Source organism: Saccoglossus kowalevskii, chromosome 20 (genome assembly GCF_978046115.1).
Source record: "Saccoglossus kowalevskii chromosome 20, keSacKowa6.1, whole genome shotgun sequence".
NCBI classification, from domain to species: Eukaryota; Metazoa; Hemichordata; class Enteropneusta; family Harrimaniidae; genus Saccoglossus; species Saccoglossus kowalevskii.
The window spans coordinates 26,478,004-26,497,725 of record NC_140660.1 but is presented as its reverse complement, the minus strand read 5'-3'; the positions used below and the strand labels follow the sequence as shown (position 1 = coordinate 26,497,725).

The 19,722-nt window shown below is 36.8% G+C and overlaps 1 long non-coding RNA gene and 1 pseudogene across 2 annotated transcripts in view; both read right to left on the bottom strand.

Annotated features, from left to right (window-relative positions):
- The window catches only part of LOC146730179 (3-hydroxyisobutyrate dehydrogenase, mitochondrial-like), a 31,846-nt pseudogene extending 22,927 nt beyond the window's left edge, over positions 1 to 8,919 (bottom strand). The window contains exons 1-4 of the transcript XR_014927961.1: positions 8,816 to 8,919; positions 8,263 to 8,279; positions 5,682 to 5,935; positions 5,106 to 5,120 (exon numbers count right to left, since the gene is read on the bottom strand). The product of XR_014927961.1 is annotated as a 3-hydroxyisobutyrate dehydrogenase, mitochondrial-like (transcript). The remainder of the gene's footprint in view (positions 1 to 5,105; positions 5,121 to 5,681; positions 5,936 to 8,262; positions 8,280 to 8,815) is intronic.
- An 8,675-nt stretch (positions 8,920 to 17,594) lies between these two features.
- LOC146730178 (uncharacterized) lies at positions 17,595 to 18,123 on the bottom strand. The gene is made up of 2 exons (XR_014927966.1): positions 18,049 to 18,123; positions 17,595 to 17,813 (listed from the first exon to the last, which is right to left on the bottom strand). It is a non-coding gene; the product is annotated as an uncharacterized LOC146730178 (long non-coding RNA).
- Positions 18,124 to 19,722: the final 1,599 nt, after the last annotated feature.

The following is a 19,722-nucleotide window of genomic DNA, read 5'->3' as shown; positions in this document are numbered from 1 at the left end:
TATTTGAACTTATGACAGCTGTTCAACATTTATGAAAACCAGAAAGACAATTATAAGTCAATGTGAACCTCAGAAATGTTTTGGTAGTCTAAATTTTAAATGCGAGCGAGTGGGCTATATTTCCTTGTTTGTGTCAAAAATAAAGCAAAAATTGTCCGGTTCAATTAAACAAATGGCCACAAAAGCGAGTGTAAAAAATAAACGATTGATAAGCAGAAGCGAGCGTGAGGTTTGGGCGAAATGAATACTGTAGCCAGGTTACAGAGAGTCAATCTGCACAGACGATCTGGGAGAACTAGGCGCGTACACACATACCAGCGTATACGAGTGCAAGGCAGTGGTCTGCACCGAGACAGTGTATAGGAGTGCAAGGCAGTGGTCTGCACCGAGACAGTGTATAGGAGTGCAAGGCAGTGGTCTGCACCGAGACAGTGTATAGGAGTGCATGGCAGTGGTCTGCACTGAGACAGTGTGTGGGAGTGCAAGGCAGTGGTCTGCACCGAGACAGTGTATAGGAGTGCAGGGCAGTGGTCTGCACTGAGACAGTGTATTGGAGTGCAAGGGAGTGGTCTGCACTGAGACAGCGTATAGGAGAGCAAGGCAGTGGTCTGCACTGAGACAGTGTATAGGAGTGCAAGGCAGTGGTCTGCACTGAGACAGTGTATAGGAGTGCAGGGCAGTGGTCTGCACTGAGACAGTGTATTGGAGTGCAAGGGAGTGGTCTGCACTGAGACAGCGTATAGGAGAGCAAGGCAGTGGTCTGCACTGAGACAGTGTATAGGAGTGCAAGGCAGTGGTCTGCACTGAGACAGTGTATAGGAGTGCAAGGCAGTGGTCTGCACCGAGACAGTGTATAGGAGTGCAAGGCAGTGGTCTGCACCGAGACAGTGTACAGGAGTGCAAGGCAGTGGTCTGCACCGAGACAGTGTACAGGAGTGCAAGGCAGTGGTCTGCACTGAGACAGTGTATTGGAGTGCAAGGCAGTGGTCTGCACTGAGACAGTGTATTGGAGTGCAAGGGAGTGGTCTGCACCGAGACAGCGTATAGGAGTGCAAGGCTGTGGTCTGCACCGAGACAGTGTATAGGAGTGCAAGGCAGTGGTCTGCACCGAGATAGTGTATAGGAGTGCAAGGCAGTGGTCTGCACTGAGACAGTGTATAGGAGTGCAAGGCAGTGGCCTGCACCGAGACAGCATACACATCTTTTTGGCATTCACTACAATGCTACACCACTCCACACATCAGTCAGTTGTCCACTTTAAATAATTTAAAATATATTTAATATGTGATAAATTTAAATTACTTTACATTTTTATTTATCATGGGCCAGTGATTGTGAAACTTTTTTCCAAGTTTTCTGTATTTTAGTGGCACCAAATCCCTGGTATTGACCACGCTACAAAAGAACAACAATAATGAACTTTTCGCCAACCCATAATAAACTCAAGCAAACTTTGTACTCCATATACCTGCTTGGCGATGTCAAACAAAATGTTATTTTGCTCATTATGGGTTGGCGGGTTCGTTTAATATTGTTTAAATAATGAACTCCATATGAACCAATATAAACTCCATACAGGCCAATAAGTAACTCAATATAAAACAATATTAACTCCACATAGGCCAACAATGAACTTTATACCAGCCAATATTGAACTCCATATGAACCAATATAAACTCCTTATGGGCCAATAATGAACTCCTTATAAACCAATATAAACTCCATACAGGCCAATAATGAACTCCATACGAACCAATATAAACTCCATACAGGCCAATAATGAGTTCTATATGAACCAATATAAACTCCGTAAAGGCCAATAATGAACTCAATATAAACCAATATTAACTCCATATAGGCCAACAATGAACTCTATACCAGCCAATATTGAACTCCATGTGAACCAATATTGAACTCCATATAAACCAATAATGAACTCCATATCAACCAATATTGAACTCCATATAAACCAATAATGAACTCCATATAAACCAATATTGAACTCCATATAAACCTATATTGAACTTCATATAAACCTACATGTATATTGAACTGCTATTTAGCTTAGACTTGTCTTCGCCTTGGGGGGAAACATCAATAACTATACAAATTGTATCCAAAATTCAGGAAAGGAAACCATGACAACTATTTCGTACTTGTGTTGAAATACATTTTTTAGTGGTGCGTGACATCAGAATATTGTTTAAAATAAAATTGAATCCCAGCCAAATCTATGTCAAAGGGTGAGATTGCGTGCATATAATTATAGATACAGTCAAACCTGTCTTTAACGGACAGTCAGTGGACTGAGCCAAACTGTCCTTTATAGAAAGGTGGTCTTTATATGGAGGTGGCCTAATTTATTCATTCAATCATGAATATTAATTAGGGCGGGAATTTTAAGGTAGATCATAAGCAAAACATAAAAACAAACCTACACATTGTACAATGAATATGTCTTTTTTTAATAAAAGTCACTCATTTTCATCTGGATAATTACACAGCTTTACTTTTTTACTACAAATTATATCATGTAAATTCACTGAAACCAAGTGATTCTGCCCATGGATTCATTGATGTATTTAATGCATGAGAACGATTGTCAGCGATCGGCCGCATAGGCGTTTCAGCTCACACTCTCGCCATGCAGTCTTATTCCCCAGTCTCTTACACATATTCCATCACAGGCGGTAATCAGTCCCATCGTTAGTATTGTCAATTGTACACTGTGACAAAATGCACAGGCAAAGTTGCCGTGTTTGAAAAAACAAACAAACAAGCATTAAAAATGAAGAAGCATTGGTAATAAACAAAATTTACCAAACTCATAACCATTGCTCCAACTCTCGGTGTTGAATCAGAAAGTCAAACGAATCGAAATAAAACACGATGATCGTACACGCAATTTTACAGTTATTTGTTGCAAGCATCGACGTGTCAAAACTGCTCAAATGAAACAAATTTTCTCGATTGCGCTAGCTTCATTAGCATAATTTATAACAATCAACAACAAACAACATGGCGACCAAAATAGGTCTGATTTTGCAATCCCGCGATGAAAACGAAATAAACGAATGTTTTGTTATTTTGTTTGGATATTTCATGTCGACAAGGTAAATAAAACATCTCTCTTAATAAAACTGGTTCATTTTTCTTGTTTTCGAGATGGAAGGAATTTGCTCTTCATGTGCGAGACAGTCCACAGAAGTGCTGCTGGCCGGCTGGGGATTGATAATATAGTACCAATAGGAAACAAGCTAGTTTTTCATTTCAAACTTTGAATGAAACTGTTATAATTTGTTGTTAAAATCTTTCCAGTCTCCAGACGTTACATTCAGTCGATATTCAACTTTTTTATTTACTTTTTCGCAACTTCACAAACCAAGTTGCGATGGTCACCCCTGTCTATTAGTATTAGCCCTAAAGATTGCGTACTCGGTAATCTGAACATAACATATGGCCACTTTCCTGTTAGCGATTCGCAAGTAGCTATTGTCTTTTTTCTGAGACCGTCTGATGGAAATGTTGGTGGTCGTTATACAAAGATTAAAGTGTGAATAGGTCTACAATAGGCTGGTCGCTGGTCGCGTTGGACAGGTGGTCGCTATATCCAGTGTCTTTAACGTGTAAATTGCGAAGGGACTGTCCTAAGGTGGTCACTATGATCAGGTGGCCGCTCTGCACAGGTGGTCGTTAACACAGGTTTGACTGTAGTTGAAACAAAAAGTATTTGAACTTATGACAGCTGTTCAACATCTATGAAAACCAGAAAGACAATTATAAGTCAATGTGAACCTCAGAAATGTTTTGGTAGTCTGAATTTTAAATGCGAGTGAGTGGGCTATATTTCCTTGTTTGTGTCAAAAATAAAGCAAAAATTGTCCGGTTCAATTAAACAAATGGCCACAAAAGCGAGTGTAAAAAATAAACGATTGATAAGCAGAAGCGAGCGTGAGGTTGGGCAAAATGAATACTGTAGCCAGGTTACAGACAGTCAATCTGCACAGACGATCTGGGAGAACTAGGCACGTACACACATACCAGCGTATACGAGTGCAAGGCAGAGGTCTGCACTGAGACAGTGTATAGGAGTGCAAGGCAGTGGTCTGCACTGAGACAGTGTATACGAGTGCAAGGCAGTGGTCTGCACCGAGACAGTGTATAGGAGTGCAAGGCAGTGGTCTGCACTGAGACAGTGTATACGAGTGCAAGGCAGTGGTCTGCACCGAGACAGTGTATAGGAGTGCAAGGCAGTGGTCTGCACCGAGACAGTGTATAGGAGTGCAAGGCAGTGGTCTGCACCGAGACAGTGTATACGAGTGCAAGGCAGTGGTCTGCACCGAGACAGTGTATAGGAGTGCAAGGCAGTGGTCTGCACTGAGACAGTGTATAGGAGTGCAAGGCAGTGGTCTGCACCGAGACAGTGTATAGGAGTGCAAGGCAGTGGTCTGCACCGAGACAGTGTATAGGAGTGCAAGGCAGTGGTCTGCACTGAGACAGCGTATAGGAGAGCAAGGCAGTGGTCTGCACTGAGACAGTGTATAGGAGTGCAAGGCAGTGGTCTGCACTGAGACAGTGTATAGGAGTGCAAGGCAGTGGTCTGCACCGAGACAGTGTATAGGAGTGCAAGGCAGTGGTCTGCACCGAGACAGTGTACAGGAGTGCAAGGCAGTGGTCTGCACCGAGACAGTGTACAGGAGTGCAAGGCAGTGGTCTGCACTGAGACAGTGTATTGGAGTGCAAGGCAGTGGTCTGCACTGAGACAGTGTATTGGAGTGCAAGGGAGTGGTTTGCACCGAGATAGTGTATAGGAGTGCAAGGCAGTGGTCTGCACTGAGACAGTGTATAGGAGTGCAAGGCAGTGGTCTGCACTGAGACAGTGTATAGGAGTGCAAGGCAGTGGTCTGCACTGAGACAGTGTATAGGAGTGCAAGGCAGTGGCCTGCACCGAGACAGCATACACATCTTTTTGGCATTCACTACAATGCTACACCACTCCACACATCAGTCAGTTGTCCACTTTAAATAATTTAAAATATATTTAATATGTGATAAATTTAAATTACTTTACATTTTTATTTATCATGGGCCAGTGATTGTGAAACTTTTTTCCAAGTTTTCTGTATTTTAGTGGCACCAAATCCCTGGTATTGACCACGCTACAAAATAACAACAATAATGAACTCTTCGCCAATGCATAATAAACTCAAGCAAACTTTGTACTCCATATACCTGCTTGGCGATGTCAAACAAAATGTTATTTTGCTCATTATGGGTTGGCGGGTTCGTTTAATATTGTTTAAATAATGAACTCCATATGAACCAATATAAACTCCTTATGGGCCAATAATGAACTCCTTATAAACCAATATAAACTCCATACAGGCCAATAATGAACTCCATGCGAACCAATATAAACTCCATACAGGCCAATAATGAGTTCTATATGAACCAATATAAACTCCGTAAAGGCCAATAATGAACTCAATATAAACCAATATTAACTCCATATAGGCCAACAATGAACTCTATACCAGCCAATATTGAACTCCATGTGAACCAATATAAACTCCACATGGGCCAATAATGTACAAATGTGAAAAATAATCAGATCCATATTGACTAATAATGAACTTTATATGAACCAATATTATATAATGAACTCCATATTGACCAATTACCTTAATATGCCATCACTTCCTGCATATACACTCTGTACATGTGGACTAGATGGTAACATTGTTATAATTCGATCTGTACGCTGTGCAACTTCAGCCGGTGATTCTGCTACCTGTGCTCCTAAGTCTTGTATGGGTGTTATAGCTTCGGGGTAGACATCGTAAACAACGAGTGCGTAACCGTGTTTTATCAAATTCTGTGCCATGGGTCCTCCCATGTTACCTAAACCTATGAATCCTACAGGTGAACCATTTGCCTGAAAAATTTAATTTACAATAAACAATAATTAACACATTAATAAATAACTAACACATCCCTTTTTTCAAAAATGTGTTTGTGCCAGGCAACAGTTCAGAACTTTGAATGTCACTGTTGTTTCTCCTGATTTTTTTTTGTATGTGCAAATTGCAAGTGCTAGTACTGACACATACATTGCAGTGCATTTTTGCCACAGAAGTCATATTCATGTTTGAGACTACATGACAGGGCTGTGTGGCCATCTCTCTGTCAAATGGCAATTTTAATGCGCTATCCTGGCTTCAACCAGGCTCGGTCAAACACAAGCTCCTGCGGACCTTAATCAATTGTTGGTGAATAAATCTTCGCCAGTGGAATTGGCCTTCCCATTGAGTCTGTGGCACACTCAACCAGTGTATGTTCCAACCTATTTTCTTTTCAGCCTAAGGTAGGATTTAAACTTGGGTCTACCAATCATGAGTCTAATGTGACAACCACTATGTTACTAGTGATTGGTTTTGAAAAATATCAATGGAGGCTTAAGGTAGGATTTGAACTTGGGTCAACCAATCATGAGTCTAATGTGACAACCACTATGTTACTCAGTGTTCTCCCCAGGATGTAAACAGCGTGTCCGCCACAGTGCTTCGATTTGCCGCCACACCAGTCTGACACCACCACGGTGATTAGCAAGACCGCCACAGTGCTTTTTTCATTGGGATCTTCGGTCGCGCTGGTCGGCCCGACCGGCACTCAAAATTAGCACACGGAAACGCTTCCGACCAGTACTATTGTCATATTGTTATTATACTTACGTACCGACCGACACGCATCCTGCCAGTCATGGATAATAATTTGTAAACAATAGACATAGTCCCGCGATTGAACAATACAAGTCAATTTTGTAAAATTAGCACCTCTTTGTTTGTAAGTAAATACTTTCTGACGAATGACGCAGTCTTTAGATTCAAAGCTAAAATTCTTTCTAAATCAATTCCACCCTGATGTAACATGGGCAAAGCGGAATTCACGATCAGTTTACGCTACTCAAAAAAAACCAACGTGTTTATTGCGTGATTGGGTAAAATACATTTGAACTGTTATCATCGTGAATCATGTAAAAACTCTTCTTTCAAAACTTCTTTTACCTTCCAAAAATTGCTAATCACCTCTTTCGAAAACCATCATGCAGTTTTTATCTGAAATCCATACCAACACATCGTGCTACGACATCGCTTTACTTCCGCAATGTAATTTTTATGATCACGATCATTCGGAAAACTTCGGGTTCTACCGGCAATACCATGTGTCATTTTGATTGGTAAATGGCGTTTTTGACCCACCGGGTCAAAGGACACATGCCGGTCAACTAATGCGTCACAACTATCATGGCGGGTCTGTATTTTTCAGTGATAGAGTGATCAAAAATAATTACTCCCCATAAAACTAGTTCAAATTTTACGTTTTTTTTCATATAAAAAAAAGAGGTATTTCATTTTTGCGCAGCATCATGACTGACTAAGAGGAATTATTGGTATAACCGGTGTATAACATCGCGAAGCAAGTTATGTCACATTGTAACTTTGATGATCGTTTGGAAGTGTTATTTGTTCATTCATTAATACTGTAAATGTAAACGTTGTAGAAGCTGATGGTCAAAATAATAACCAGCAATCCGCCAAATAATTACGTGGTCGATATTTTGAAGGAGAATTTTATAGTAAATAATTTATTTGTTTCTTCTTAGTCTGCAGCATTTGCATTTCGAGAATGTTTCATTTTTAAATTCAAACTCTTCTAAATTGTGAAACGTAATATTTTGACTCCAAAAAAAAAATTTACACTGTGACGGAGCTCATTAATATTACAAAAGTGCCCAAAATAAAAGTGTTTATAACACTGTGTGAAGCAAATAAATATTTGCCACTTTGTTTTTGAAAATATGTGTTGTTTATTGTGTGGGTGTAAATGTGCTTTGGTCAATTTCCATTATTATGTAAATGATATGCAAATTATATACAAATTAGGACGCCACAGTGGTTTAAATTCCTGGGGAGAACACTGATTTACTAGTGATTGGTCTTGAATAATATCAATGGAGGCTTTCAAACAAGGATGCATTAATCTTTACACTATCAAACAGAGTGATTGTACCAATGTGATGGAAACAAAAGTTTTGTTTTAGGCCTTAGTGACCACCACAGTGGATATCAAGATATGAAACACAAGTTTTGTTTTAGGCCTTAGTGACCACCACAGTGGATATCAAGATATGAAACACAAGTTTTGTTTTAGGCCTTAGTGACCTCCACAGTGAATATCAAGATAAAAAGCAGGTTAACATACCTTACTCTGGCTGGAAACTGAAAAAAGAAGGAAAAAAATGTATTAAAATATTATTCAGGTGTTGAATGGTGTTACACAAAATGAATGAAATGAAGTTTTACTGCTGTATAACCACAGTCACTTGGGGGCTGAAAATCAATAAATACTAATTTTCAATAAAAATCATCCGCTATACGTATATAAATAAACAAGTTGTGAAACACGGCACCTAGTAAATCGACACCCTGTCGTTTTCAAATGTCGATTTCTTACCTTAAAATGCGAAACAAAAAGTGCAGAGGGGGTCAGGTGTTATGTTAATAACCATTGTTCATAATCGCTAACTTGGTTTTATTCAAAACTGCACAAATCGCGAGTTTTCTGGTGATATCCGACAATTTCATGATCGAAAATGGCCAGCAGCCAGAATCAAGGGGGATTCGCACAGAGTTCTGGGTAAATGAAGAGCGAACCGCACCAAAGTAGGTCAACGGAACGTGCACACTTTACACACGTACTCCACTGCAAAACGAGTACACACAGCACCACACAAGTACAGATACACCTTACGCACCTGCAAAAGTCCTAACCGGGCCATGGGTACGATGGAAACCGACAAAACGGTAAGACAACAAGCGTGCACTTCTACACAGAGACGCCATTTTGAAACTAGAGGATTATGGGAGTTGTCGCAGAATGACATTTGGCCTTAGATTGACCTCAATTCACTGTGACTTTGCACTGCGAAAGTATAAATTGCTTGGCTTTGTTTTTCACACGGATATTCACGAGGCTAAAATTTCATTAATTTTTGAAGGAAACAATAAATTCAATTGTTCAATATTCACTGGGTCTTAGGGTATGTAATTAACAGCTCAGCGAAGACACAAGTCGTATCATAGAATTGTAAATCCACATTTGGTTCTATATCATCTTGAATTTTCAAGGTGAATGTTCCGGCGAAGCACTCACCTTGAAGTATTTCATTAGGACTGTGTGTATGTGACAATGCCCTCACAGTTTAGAATCAGTTTACCAACAGCCAATCATATTGCTTCTTTCTACAACGCGCTTGGAAAGCTATCAAAATCTTCAAGGCGGGGCAAAGTCACGAGATGCGCACCGTTCTACCATGTATTTCTATGGGCTCTGTGCGAGCCGGTGAAAATAGCTAACATCGAGGAAACAGCACAAACATAAATTTGAAGAAATCCTAAACAACCAAATTTAAATATGTTGCACTGTTCAGGGGGTGTCAACAACCGTCCCAAAATACCGTTTTCTGCCAGGCGGTGAAAATACCTGACCTGAGAATGAATGTCGCTGCGCAAAGTGGAAGCTTTTTTGGCTTGGATGTCGAGGCAATACAGCGACGACGTCCATACATCATGCAACTCACAGATATTCAGACCAAAGCTATTCAAACTATACTTAGTGCCGAATCTGATGTGTTCGTTTTTTGTCGCACTGGAAATAGTAAATCCTTATGTTATTATGGTTTACCGGTCTTTCGACCATCGAGCGTGGTAATAGTGTTGTCGCCACTGCTGAGTATTATAGAAGACTAGGTGTTATATCTCAAAGCTCATGATGTCACTGCAACATATATTGGCAGAAATGAAGCCAAAGACATCGGAAACGCAAAGTTCCAAGCGCTTACTGGCAGTCATTGTAACAAAGCTGTCTATTGGTCGGTAAACTTTCTATCGCGCAACCACGTGACATACACGGTTATGAATAGAATTACCGCACAGTGTTGTAGAGGGAGGAATGTCCGAACGGAGCAACACCGTGCAGGCGGACGATGTTCTATATATACAGTAGTGTGTCCCCGTGTATTTATGCGCTATGCAAATATTTGGCCCGTTTTTCACATTTGCACATTGTTGGTCTGTATAGTGTTTATATTGAGTTTATTTTGACCATTGACTGGTGAACTGATTCCGTTCAACTTTTAAATCAGACCAATTTCCACATACTAGTAATTGAAGATGTACATATAAATTATCTTCGTTTTCTTTTGGGTACATCCAAAAACACTACAACAATTGGTTTATACGGCGAACTTGGACGTTACCCATTGGAGACTTTTATCGAAAAACAAATGATAAAATATTTTAATCGTATAAAGAACTCGTCAAATCCATTACTAAAACTAGCTTTCCAAGAAAATAAAGAAATTAACAGTAAATGGTACACCAATATAGATTCCCTTTTAAATAACATCAACCATTCTTACCTGATCGACAGCGATGAAACTCTAACTGCAAGGCAATTAGGACAAATCAACAAAAATATACAAACATCATTCATATCAACTTGGAAAAGTGAATTACATAATGACAATCGATCAAAACAAAATGAAAAAAATAAATTAAGAACATACAGAGAATTAAAAAACAACTTTGCTTTCGAAACATACCTTGTTACCCTGAAAAACATTGATATGCGCGAAAATTTTACTAAATTCCACCTCAGTGACCATAACTTGAAAATTGAGACTGGCAGACACAAAAGAATACCCCTTGCTAATAGATTATGCAACCTTTGTGATAAAAATGAAGTAGAAGATGAGTATCACCTCATGATGTCATGTAAAAGATATACCCCCGAAAGAAATGTCCTATTCGAAATAGCAAAAACCAAAATCCAAAACTTTAAAAATTTGCCGCTAAAGACTCAATTCATAGCCTTGCTAAACAACAGTGGCCTAACACTCCCCGTAGCAAGGTACCTAAAGAAGTGTTTTGAAATAAGACAGCAACCCCAGTGACAACCTTCTCTCACTATTTGAGTTTTGCATTTTGTTTTCTATCTATCGTAGTATCATAATTTTATACTAGCTATTATCTGTAATGTATTAGCTTAGATTGTTTTTTTTTTTATTATCTATTTTCTGTTTTGTAACCTTTTATTCCTTTTTAAACTTTTGTAACCATTGCCAATCCCTCCGGGGAATGTGTAAGTGTTAATAAAATTATTATTATTATTATTAGTATCAAACAATGGCCGTTTTTTTCTCGGTTGTCTTTAAACCATAACGGGAAATCGAAATGGGATTTTTGTACTCAAGAAACAAAACGAAAATGACTTTTACAGTATCCGGTGTACAAAAGTACGACCACCCGTGTTACAGTGCATGGTTTTCAAATAGTCTACGTACATACGGTGTTTAGGGTTATTAAATAGAAACAAAAAACAAAATGATATGTTTGTTTTCTTCCAAATTGATTTTGTAATCTCCTTTGCAATTTCCAGGTGAATATGTCTCCCATTATACATGACGTTTAAAATTCCGAGGAATCTCAAATATGGCTTCCTATCGATGTTTTTACTTGGAATGAGTTATTTATTTTTTTTGCAAATGTTTGTAAGCATTGGGAATTGAGTCCCAAGCCACGATAACGACACACGCTAAAACGCAAAGGCTCATGGGTAAACTCTAAACAATGACACGCTATGACCATCTGACACATGCACAGGTGACGACTCCCCTGCTTTAATTACTAGTATATCATGAAGCTAAAAATAAATATGTTTAACTTCTCAGGTGAATTCTCCATTTCCAGTGGTCATTTAGCTGGTGAACATGTGTGTTATAGAGGTATTTCTGTCAAAATTATGTGACAAAGATTTATTTTCAATTGTATTACATTCAGAACACCTACTGATTAGTTTGATCCCCATGAGAAATGTTAAATCAGTTGTTATGGCAACACATCTAGAAATATTGGAGCACTGAAAGTCGTGGTGTCTAATCACTAAATTAAACTTTTTGCAAGTGTTGCGTCTCTAAATTCAATTTCAAGATATTTTTTGAATAAGATTTCACATGAACTATTAAAATTCAAAGTCTGATTATGCTTACAGTTGTCAACGAGATGTTTTCCATATACATGTATTATAAAACATGTGAATACAGCTCTAATGCAAACGTGCAAGTCATAAATGTGAAAACACAAAACCAGTTTGCTCATTGCTACCTAAATTTGCATATACTTTTACAATCGTAGCCTCTCGTGGGTTTCTTGTGTATGTAATATGCTGTCCAATGACGTCAGCAATTAGGCTTGTTTGAAGTTCGTGGAGATATGAATCAAATAAATACAACATTGCCAGAATTTGTGCGCTACAAACCAGATATTTACTTACCATGCAGACTTATGATAGATATGATTGAGTTAGTATAATGATTGACTTTTTATGAATGAAACGGTAAATTTAATGTCACACATCACGTGTACTAAAACCTGCAAGTTGTTTACAGACGATTTTTCTCTCATTCTCGATTTTTGTGAATGTTAGTTTTAACACAACATGTCTGTTTGGTCAAGAGGTCCAGCATCAATGTCGATAATCTAATAGGAATCATTGTCAGTTTCCACTGCACCATGAGGTGGGTCGTGTTCTTTTTATTATGGCAATGTCAATGTCCAATGAGACACACAAGTTATTTATTCACCCTTGAATGTACCCCATTGATGGTATTTTCGGACGAGACACTCAACAACCACTTATTTTTGCAGTCATTATTATTTTTGTTGTCTTCTGTGAGAAATGTCCCGTGAGTTAGACTAAATGCCGCCTTACCGTGAGACTTCCTTTAGGTGTAATTCAGAATGGTTGTGGGTCCCATTTATGAAAAAGCTGCTCACGACTAGCAGGGTTACCATAGCAATGTACAGAACTGTGCATTTCCATCTTATTTAATAAGATGCCAATTCACTGACTCACTAGAGATTCATACTACAGATTAAATCATATTATTATACATCTGTCATCGTAACATAAGTTACAGCGTGCCATAATTTTGCTGTAATGCACTGGATATTACAGGCATCATCCTACAATAATAGAAAATGCGAATTCTGAATATAAACGATTTTGCGCATAAGCGTCTTCTAATAATAAATATAAACATTGCAGCCCCCCCAGTTTGACCAAACCCCACAAAAAGAAGTTCGCTAAATCTTTCTGGATTTTGGCCATTCGCATGATGTATTCTTGGAAGGAAAAGATGCATCTCTCAGTACACATGTCTGTCAATACTCCCCCTGTACTGTCTTCGTGCATACTCTGCGATACCCTTGTAATGACCTCATATTATTTCCAGAACTAATTAATAGTGTATTCGTTATTTTATTAAAAAAACTTTTTCTAAGTGACATTGTATATTGTAGAATTGTGACAGGTCAAAAAAACAAAAGAACACAGCAATATAGCTGCAGCCATTGAGGGCATAGTTCATCATGAGCCACTTAATCACACAGACCTCCCTGTCAGCGTACTAGAATGAAAATAGATGATCAATAGAAACACTGTCTACAATAAATAGTGTGCAATATCATTGCAGTACTTTTTGTTATTCACAGATATACATGTACTCACACCAGGCTATATTTCAATAAAAATACAGAAATAATTGACTACGCATTAAACAAAAATCACTTCCTGGTCCCATTAAATTTATATTGTGCAAAATTGTAACAACTTTTAAGAACAGACTACTTTCACTGGAATAAATTTTCGCTGAAAAGACTTCTTGGGTATTTTGTATGGAATTTATTTTCACTGATTTTTGGTGAGTTGAATGTAAAATATAGGAAAAAAGGTATATTTGCTGGATTTTATTTTCACTGAATCATCCCTTCAGTAAAAATAGAGAAAATTAATTCCAAGTGAAAATAGAATATCTCACAGTATCAATACATTTATGTAACAGGTAAGCTATTTAGAAAAAAAACAATATTTGTGTAAAGACATAGCTTAAAAAAAATGTATAAATCTTTTGTGATGGTGTGGCAATCGTTTAGTTTAAGGTAGCGAGACTATTATTTGTGTTGAAAATTACGATTTTCACATTTATTTATTAATTGATGAAATGGACTATAAACTTTCATCTGATAAAGTCAACATACCATAGAATGTCATGTAAGTTGGTTAAAATGTTGATTTTCTGAATGGAAGCAAGGCAGCCTCAGTAGTGTTTTCCAAAATCAACAACACCGGTTTAATCTGTGTGCCTATAAGTTTCAAAGATTAACTCAAGACAAAGCAATGTTAGGATGTGTTATCAGTAGCTATCTGACACACAATTAGTGTTTCCAAACATTTGAGTGGTTTGTCTCCGCCCCTGTTTGTTTCAAAGATTAGTCATTTGCACATGAATCTGTCAGACACAAGGTCACACAGCCACTGAAAAAAATCATTGATTTTGGTGTTTTCATATGCCGAATTTATTCAATTATAGCTATCCCATTGCTTTATTTTTTTCGTTTCTAATAGCCTTACACATTTGGATGTCCCTACAAAACAGACCTTGATGGGAAAACTAATTGATTGTGCAGATAAACAAGCTTGAAAATCTTTGCTATTACTTCATGGACGTTTTCTAGGAGTTTATGTTTTTCAAAATACAAGGTCTTTAACAAAAAATAACGTATACTTATTGTCGTCGGTTTAACACCAAATTTTCACAGATTTAAGGTGACAGTGAGAGGAACTTGAATGTGTCCAGACAAACTATTTCATCGATTATTTACCAACGAGTTGTGGTTTGAGTTGGGGGCAATGCGACTAAAACAGTAATTGAAATTCAGCACACTATTTTTTAAAACGCATTGCTTGAATAAAACTGACCAGACACATTCAATTTACCAGACTATTGAACAACTAGGAAAAGTGAAAAAAATAATTCTTATTGCCAGCATAAATGCGTAATTATTTTTTTTACAGAAAAAGTAATTTTTCACCTTTGATTGAGTAACGTGTCGTAGATACCGGCATGCAAAATACACTTGTGAAAAGCTTGAAATCTGGCGATTCTAAAAATATATACTTTCCCGGGTCTATTTGTAGTCATTTAGTCACAATTAGAAGATGAAAACAAGTATGCAAATAATAATCCCGCTACCTTAATTATCAAAAAATATCTATGCTTGCTTTATTTTCAATTATTTTAAACACTTTGTATATTGTGAAATGCCACTGTATTTTAGTTTTAATAAAAATAGTTCCTATTTACGAGGGTTTTTTTCTCCAATGTTTTTGAAGTAATCAGTACCAGATGTTGTATAGAACATAACAAAATTCTTAAAAACTTGGCAGAACTATTACAAACTTGTCAATTGAAAACATAACAAATATATGAATAGACAACAAACTAAATATGATCTGAGCATTTTGCATGGAAAATAGAAAAAAATCATAATTACATATAAACAAGCAGCTTCTCAGCTAAGATACCGCCGCTGTTAGCTATGCACGTTTCAATTAAAAAACTGAAGATATCATTAGAAAATGAACAAATCTGAGAAAGGTCTACCTTTGGTGTCTACATGAATAGCATCAAAGCAATTGGACTTGCGGTTTTTAACAAGAAGTCAAAATTATCACTTTACACCAAAAATGACAAAAAAATCATAAAAATTAGAGAATTAAAGATATCACGAAATGAATAAATCTAAGAGAGGTCTACCCAAGATACATATACACCGAGTATCAAAGCAATAAGAATTGTAGTTTTCAAGAAGAAGTTGAAAAGGTAAAAAGTTGATGCAGACGAAGAGCAATCGCTCATATAATAAGCTCTGCTCAACAGCAGAGCTAAAAATTAATGTTCAAGTTTCTCAAATAATACTACATGTACTGTATTAATCTCATTGTCCCTTACAGAATAAGATAACATGAATTGTATAAAAGTTCTCATAAAATAATAGTACAGCAACATATCTAAGCAAAATTTGGCAAGAAAACTACTAGCCATTGTGTTCCTCAATTAAAGCGGGGGAGTCGTCACTTGCGTATGCGTCAGATGGCTATAGTGTGTCTTTGTTTACAAACAAGTGTCTACGCATGAGCCTTTGCGTTTTTAGCACGTGTTGTTATCGTCGCTTGGGACTCAATTCCTGCACGTGTGCAGATGACGACCCTCTCGCTTTTATACTACATGTACTGTATTAATCTCATTGTACTTCATAGAATAAAATAACATGAATAGTATAAAAGCTCACAAGAAATAATAGACAGTTGAAAATATCATTTTTCACCAACCAAAATATTTACTGAAAGTAGAAAATAAAACTTGTTGACACGAAATGAAAAAAAAAAATAATCAGATCCAAGATTTCTGCATATAAAATTTTAAATTAGTCATTGAAAATACATTCACTGTCAGGTATGCTAATACATTAGAACTGACCTGCCTGCTTTTAACTTGAAATTACAGGTTGCCATGACATTGACCTGAGGCCACAGCATCATGTAATCACAGAGGTCAAATTAATTTTGTTTTGTAATAAGTCAACAGCTGCCATTATATTTTACATCACTGTAGATGGACAGGAAACTGGCTGGATGTAATTATAAACTCACTGGAACAAGAATTAAGTGATGAAGTGTGCTGCTCTAGCTCTCAACCATCCAAACAGATCTTCAGTCCTTGTTTGTCAACAACCATATAAATCAACAAAAGATAATTTGGCTCCAGCCACATCTTTCACAATGAGTTGGTTCACTTCAATAAATCTGAAAACTAGAAATAAATATAAATCAGATAATTTGACTCCAGTCACATCTTTCACAATGAATTGATTCACTTCCATAAATCTGAAAACTAGAAATAAATATAAATCAGATAATTTGGCTCGAGTCACATCTTTCACAATGAGTTGATTCACTTCTATAAATCTGAAAACTAGAAATAAATATAAATCAGATAATTTGGCTCTAGTCACATCTTTCACAATGAGTTGATTCACTTCCATAAATCTGAAAACTAGAAATAAATGTAAATCAGATAATTTGGCTCTAGTCACATCTTTCACAATCAGTTGATTCACTTCCATAAATCTGAAAACTAGAATTAAATATAAATCAGATAATTTGGCTCCAGTCATATCTTTCAAAATGAGTTGATTCACTTCTATAAATCTGAAAACTAGAAATAAATATAAATCAGATAATTTGACTCCAGTCACATCTTTCACAATGAACTGATTCACTTCCATAAATCTGAAAACTAGAAATAAATATAAATCAGATAATTTGGCTCGAGTCATCTCTTTCACAATCAGTTGATTCACTTCCATAAATCTGAAAACTAGAAATAAATATAAATCAGATAATTTGGCTCGAGTCATCTCTTTCACAATCAGTTGATTCACTTCCATAAATCTGAAAACTAGAAATAAATATAAATCAGATAATTTGGCTCTAGTCACATCTTTCACAATCAGTTGATTCACTTCCATAAATCTGAAAACTAGAAATAAATATAAATCAGTGATCAATTGGTAATTGATTTAATCAGATAAAAATAATACCTAATGTTCTATTTTCAGACAGTATTTACCTTTAATATTTCTTTGATGAAAATGGCAATACATATTTCGTCACCAGATCTTTCCTTCTATCCTCTAATATAATTTTTAACCATTTTGTGTCATGACTGCTGATTCTGGTTTGTTCCTGCAAGTATTCAAACACTTCATTTGCAGTTTCCATTTTCTCTAAATCCCTCTTTGGTATCAGCTGATGAACACGACATAGCTGTTTCAATGATCTCAAGTCATCTGTAAAAAGTGACACAAGTCAATATAAGTATGGTAAATTTCAGTGCTTATTCCATAAATCTTGTACATGTAATGTATGAAATGGCTAAATTAAACTTACTTTATATAAAATGTGAATTATGTTTTATATTTGGCAGACATACTCACTATTTAGTAACATGATGTAATTTAAAGTTAAAACTTGGAAGAGATCAGAAAATAGCAGGTTGATAAATAAATGTGATTATTAATTTACCTGTCCCTATTTCCTTGGCAATATTAAGTAGCATCTTTCTGAATTCTGTTTCTCTCAAATCTTCTTGGTTTTTTGATGAAGAGGCATCTTCTTCTACAGTGACAATAATAAACAATTCAAGTGAATAGCCATATTTACAATGCTAAACAGTGGATTTGGGGGTTTAATAAAAATGTTTTTTGATATGACAGATTAATAAATCTATTGAACTATGAAATACTTTACAAATAAATTAAAGTCATATATGCTTAATATATACAATCATTATAACATAATTCATATGTCAATTCATTATTCTACTTCATACTGAACTGACTAATCCTAATTAAACATACCATCAATATGATACCAACTATCAGTACAGACCATCCACACTTGTGATATATCTACACTATAATGAAGACTGCACTTTTTTAGATATTAGGATATCAAGATATGGATATCAAGGTGCCAATGACATAAACATGATGATTTACTGAACTAAGTACATTATAAATATTCATTATTAACAACATGCTATCAGCACAATCCATCCACACTTGTGATATACCTACACTATACTAAATAAGTACACAGCAAACACTGAACTCACTATACACTATGATACTAGCTGTAAGTAAAGACTTTACATACATAGTACTGATCACATCATACCAACAACATGCTATCAGCACCATCCATCCACACTTGTGATATATCTATACTATACTAAACAAGTCATTGAAAATGACACAGTCCCCGTTAAGTTCTCTTTGTGCTCGTCATATTAAAGCGGAGGGGTTGTCGCGAGCGTGTCCTTGAAACTTGAGTTCCAAGTGGCGTATACAACAGATTGTTTATTTACATCAAAACACTTGTTTCGTGTCATAGTAATATAGCCAAAATAAAAACAGCCGTTATTCAGTCATCTTTGATCTGATTATGAAACACACTGATATGTATGATGTATGTGCCAAATACGAATGAAAATGGTACATAAATTGTGGAAATATAGTAGTAAGGCCAAAAAGTCAGATGGCTGTCAATCGGCCATCCTTGACCAGATTTTGAAACAAATTGTCATGGACATGCATCCTAACATGTATTAAGTACATGTATGTGCCAAATTTGAATGAAAACTGACAGAGCACGTCCAAGATACCGCATAAAAAAACAAAAACAAGATGCCTGCCAGTCGACCATCTTTGATCCAATAGCGAAATAAATCGTCATGGACATGTATCCTAACATGTATACAGTACTCATTCCGCTCAACCTCCCGCTTTTATCGCTTTTTTGCCGACCGCTTATCGCTTTTATGCGGACCGCTTATCGCTTAATTTCCGGCCGCTCGCTGCTTTCCGATCGGAAACCGATCGCTTTTTTTCCCGCTCGCTCGCGTTCGCTTTTGTTCGCTCACTCGCTCGCTTTTGTTCGCTCGCTCGCTCCTGCTATGGCTGGCTTCAGAAACATCGTCCGCTTGCCAGCCGACCGCTGGAGTAACAGTGATCGTACATTGTATGTATAAACTTAAGTTTTTATTTGTAATAAATTTAGGTTTTAATGATGATTCAAAACACAACGCCTTTTGCTTCTCTGTGTTGGAACAAAGACGCCTTCAAATCACTTGACACATTGTAACGTTTGCTACGCAAGTCGAACTGTGACCTGTATTTACATATTTACGTCCTTGTG